We start from the raw sequence: 5,821 nt of genomic DNA on the forward strand, positions 1-5,821 counted from the left end.
GCAGACATTTCTTTTTAGATAATTGCACTTTTGATCCCTCGGTTGAGAGTAAATATTGATTTTGGTCCTTGTGATACTTCTATAAGCATATTTACCTTGAATTAATTAAATTCTATTTTTTTTTGTCTCTTTACATATGTTATATTTATATTATTTTTATGACTATATTAGTCGTCAAATTTGGAGTAACAATACTAATTTAACATAACACAGGAATAATTAAATGATTTAACAGCTTTAATTCATTTAATTTGTGACGATTGACAAGTAGAAGGATAAGTGAAGGTTAAATATGCTTGAACAGATATTATGGAGACCAAACTCGAAATTTATCAAAAATATCAGGGACTAAAGCACAATTTGTCTTTTTTTTTTTGGTACCATTTTGGAGGTTTTGCATTTTTTCTTGGGCCGAAATATTAGGGCAAGTCATACATTTGACCGGTCGGCAAAAAATATTTAGATTCACTAGCCAAATATACAAAAATTTATGTATATTATATGTATACTATATATTAATATATAAAAATATACCTTTTGTAGACTATTATTTTTTGAAGCAACTATACTATGTAGTTTTCTCCAATTGGAAATGATGTTATGGTTTTTGGGATTACCCAAATTCAGTTGGGCTCTGCTATTGAGGTGTCAATTGTCTGGGGAGTAACTTAGGCCCATTTCTGCTAATTCAATTATGCTTATTCACATTTTTGTATTTCTTTTTTCTTTTTTTGTCTTTCATTGTCGCTTTCCATAAAAAATATAAGAGTATTATTTTTTATTTTTCAAAATATGAACAAAGAAAAATAAAGAGGCTCTTAAACGCGATGGCTTAGAAATTCGAGAGTGTTATGATATGGAGCTGTGATCTAACAAAAAAAAAAGAAATAATTTGGTTAAGTGTGTTGAATCACCTAACCAATTCTTTTGAAAATTCCAATTTAGTTTTTGTTAAAATTAACTTTTCCAAATTTAGCTTACTTCATCGGTGTTATGAATCTAGCCCATCCCAATATAGATGAGGCTTTTACCTAACTATACTATAATAGAAACATATTTACCACATTTATTTAGGTTCCTTATTAATTACTTTGTATATCTATATTTACAAGTTATATACAAAATCATAAAAAAGAAAAAATTTCAAGATCCCTTAAATTTAGCATATCAGTTACATGACACCCACCCCCATTTCCAATAACACCTACATTTAATATTTTGTTCCTTTTCCAAAGGATTTCAAAAATATTTTCTCTCTCTCTTAATAATCACTCAAAATCTCTCTTAATTTTTTTTTATACTTATCCACCAAAAATTGTCGATTCTTTTCCTTTTCCAAAGTTTTTCAAACCCAATTTTTCTCTTTCTTACTAATCACCCAAAATCTCTCTTTCTTATTGATACAATGCAAACGAAATACGAAATATTGCTCAAGAATCAAGTTGTGAGTAAATTTTGAATCTTTTTTTTCTTTCTTTCTAAAATCTTTATTGTGTGTGACTTGTATATGATACATCAATACCCAAAATAATACTTGATATAATACTAATACAATTATAATACAATTATATTATATTTTTAATGTAGAGTTGTGATTGAAACTTGAAGAAGATGAAGATCATAATTGCATCATAATTTTTCAAAAATGTATCGCAATTGTATTATAATTGTATATGCATCATAATTGTTGAAGAAATTGTATTACAAATATATGATAATTATATATTCATTGTATATTGTTACGAGTCGTTGTGAGTTCGTAAAGAATTTCGCAGTTTGTATCACAAATATATGATAATTATATATTTATTGTATCAGGTATTATTTTGGGTATTAATATACTATATACAAGTTAGATACAATTGTGATACAAGTATGATGCAATTATATTTTAGGCATTGATGTATCTGATACAATTCAAATATAATTATAATACAGTTATCATATAATTCCTGAATATTTCTTCATTTTTAGTGTTGTCCAGTCTCCCAGCAAAAGAACGATGCAATTGATAATTATTTTAATAATATAAAGCTATCGGCAATAGTGGGAAGAGAGAAGATGGAGATTCTTGGCGTAGATTGAGGGATTTTAATGTAAACAAAAAGGAGAGAGAAGAGGAGAGGGGAAGAAAAGAAAATGATATAATTGAATCCCTTAATTGAAGGCATTAATAATTGGGTGTGAGCAATCTACATAACTTGTAAGAAAAAACCTAGATACTTATTTAAAAATACAAAACATAGAGAATATAGATAAATAAGTTTCTAATATAGTATAGCTAGGTAAAAATCCCAATATAGTGCATAGTAATACTATCAGTAGGCTATCGTGAATTATGTGCAACAACATTTCTGGTATCTTTCCATCCCCAATTATGTATCACTCTTTCTCACCCCTTTTCTTCTTAGTTTTGTTGTAATCTTCCCTATTCTAGTTAGTGTTTGCTTTGTAATTCCAGTTTAATGTTCAATATAATCGATCCGTTCTATTGAAAGAGAGTCGTTTACTCTTAGTTTGTTACATTGGTGCTTTCATCCATAGTTCTCTAACCAAAAGTTACTCAAGACTTTTGTTGATGACTCAATTTGTGATTCACTACACGTAACGAAGGAATCACTTTTTAAGGATTTCGCTGATATTCATTCGATGTTAATGGAGTTAGTGGGGAAAAAGGCTACGACGTCCATTAAGTGGAATTAGGGCGGTTCAGCGGTGGAAATCTAGAGTCTTGGATTTTATAGGCGGAGAGGTATTTTGAGTTTTACTCCATTGCTCACGATGTTAATCTCTTTTTAGCATCATCTTACTTGGATGGCGAAATTTTAGCTTGGTTCCAGTAGCTTTAACAGAACAAGCAATTTGGCGACTGGAAGCATTTTACAGAGAAATTGAAGCTGCATTATCACAAATGGATCCCCCCTGCTTCGATAGGGTGTTCGGCTGATCTCCAATTTTGTTCTAATTGTTATGAAGCTTTATAACTACCAAGGATCCATGGAATTCCTCTTACTACTATGCGTCATATTTCCAACTTCTTTGAGTTTGAATCCACATTTAAACACAGAAACTTAGAGGCCAAACATATGTTCGATGAAATGTCTACTAGAGTCTTTTCCAAAGAAGTGGAGGAAAATTCTCCTGTTACAGCAGGACCCAAAGCACAAATGCAAACACACATGTCTCTCACTTTGTAGTTGATTTAGATGATAATCACTCACCTAAGGTGTTCGACGAAATGTTACATAGCGGTTGCACCAAAGTATTCGCTGAGGTGCAGTCATATGCTCCAATCAACATGCCTGATGAAGAAGCTATGGGTTCTGAAAGCAACAAAGTCCAACTGTTTGATGAAAGTCCTCAAAAAAATAGGCCAGATAGCTGCATGACTAAACTTTCTCTTGATTGTGGCGCTAGTACACGACAAATTGAATTTAAGACTTTTAAACACACATATGTTGCTGAATTTTTCATGGAACCTGAGACTATTGCAGAACTATGCCCCGATAAATATTTTATGAAGAATGTGGATGGCATTCCAACAAATGAAATTCTTCTAGATGAAATGACACATGATGATGAGCATGAGAAATCTAATGAGGAATTCAATGATCACCATAAACTGAGCTGGTTTCCATTTGATCTTGGTTCTAATTTTCTTGATGTCACCATGCCCATAACTGCAACGGTTCTTTGTGTATGGGATCCACGAATTAGTCCCGAGTTCATGGCCCTAACAGATTCGATAGAAAACATGAAGGCACATGCACTTTTTGAAGAAGTTAGAAAAGGGAGTCGTTTGTTTGCAAAGTTGTATGAATGGGAGCATGTAGGTAGAGTTGAAATGAGTGTTGAATGTAGTTGTAATTTTAGAAATTCGTGTGCATCATACAAGCTACTGGGTGAGTCGATAGCACATTCATTTCTGTATTCTTTTGATGGTGCTCCAACTCACCTTGAGGCGCAATATATGATTACTCAGTTGAGGTATTTTAGAAGTGATATGGTGTGGCGTCACTGTGAGATTGCGTATCTAGTTGTTATGTTGCATTGGCTACTAATAGATCTCATTCATTATGAAGAAGACATCACTCGTTACAGCCCCGTATACAAGATTTTAATGATGCTTTCTTGCTGTGCTAGAGTTCCTAATTCTACAGTTCTAAAGTTGCATCAACCTAGTAAGGTCTTGGCTATGTTGGCTGATAAAGAAGGATGGAAGAACACAGTGCAAGAAAATTTCTTAAAGCTTGATAAAGGACTGAATTATGTCAACTTAATGAAAGAGTCTAAGCTCGAACATGACAATGCGCAATATGTCATCATTGTAGATATGCTTGGTCGATCAAGTTAATTAGTTCATGCTGGAAACTATATATATGAAGCAGTAGAATTCATGGATATGGACTTACTGGATGTTGGGATTAACATGAATCCATTTATAGGGCTTGCCGAGCTGGGGTTCCATACCGTCATATATTTTTTGTAACATTATTCATCTTCTATAGCAGACTTGGTTGTTTATGTCAAATTTGTTAATCTTCCCTTTGATCCTAGTATACACGATATCGCTATCAAACTGAATATGTTTGCAAATAGTGTTGTTGTGAGCCAATTCTTTGACCTTTACCCCTACGATCCAGGACCCTATGTTCATCTACCTACCGCCTACTGTCCTGTATGTAGGAATGAAACTGCTGTCAATGTTTTGCTTTTCTTACAGAGTAGTGGTGCCGGTTGTACCTATAATTTTGAGTTACTATCTCGATCCAAACTATTACGTGCACATGTTGTGACTATTGTTGACGCTTCAGAAGCTGCTAGTTGGAATGATGTGTATATTGCAATTGGTTTTCTGGTTCCTTTTGCTAGCAGGGGAGTTTACTTGGTGGCAGACCAGAAATTTCAGCATATTTTCTACTTATTCAAGCCCGTTACGTGCAGACCAAGGGAAGAGATCGTCTGTAATTCTCATGTCACTTTGGATTCCTTGTTCAATGTTGCCACTATCAAGCAGGTATTGCTATGTTTCCTTCAAAGGAGTGACCAGGAAGACAAAGATGACACATTCATAAAACAACTTCTGCGCCTATTTTTCATACCAACGTCTTTCACGGGGAAAATGCCCACATGTGCGTGGAAGTTGCTGCAATAATAAAATACAGAGAAGTCCTTCAAATACTCTCCATAGCTAAGTTATGCTTGAATTATTCCAAATGAAATATGCACGTTATTTTGTGGTGGAAGTGGTCTTAAGGGTATTTCATCGGCTTAGATGGATCACTGCTACTGCATATTATGCAAGCCCTATTTTTGACTTTGTTGATATCTCCAGAAGGATTGCATCAATTCCTATGGTAGTTTTAGAAGTCCCGATGAAAGTCTTGGGATTTTTTTTTAGGGATAACTCAAAATGTTCTTTGCTGTTTGAAATCCAAACATATGTCAATTGTCTTTCCTCATTAGTGTTGATGTGCTCGAACCTTGAGGACAATGTTCTTATTGAGGAGGAGAGTAGTGTTATGAATCTAGCCCACCCCAATATAGATACCAACACAGATGTCACACATTGATATTGGGCCGAGAAGAAGTAAGGCGGCCTTCACACAGGTTACTCTGGGATCCAGGTTGAGGCACTTCATATTTGTTAAATAGTGCATAGTAACATTATTAGTAGGCTATCGTGAATATGTGTAAAGGCATTTCTGGTATCTTCGCATCCCCAATTCTTTATCAGTTTTTCTCATCCCCTTTCTTCTTAGTTATATTGCAATCTTCCCTACTCTAGTTAGTGTTTGCTTTGTAATTCCAGTTTAATGTT

The sequence above is a fragment of the Nicotiana tomentosiformis genome, chromosome 10 (assembly GCF_000390325.3).
Source record: "Nicotiana tomentosiformis chromosome 10, ASM39032v3, whole genome shotgun sequence".
NCBI lineage: Eukaryota > Viridiplantae > Streptophyta > Magnoliopsida > Solanales > Solanaceae > Nicotiana > Nicotiana tomentosiformis.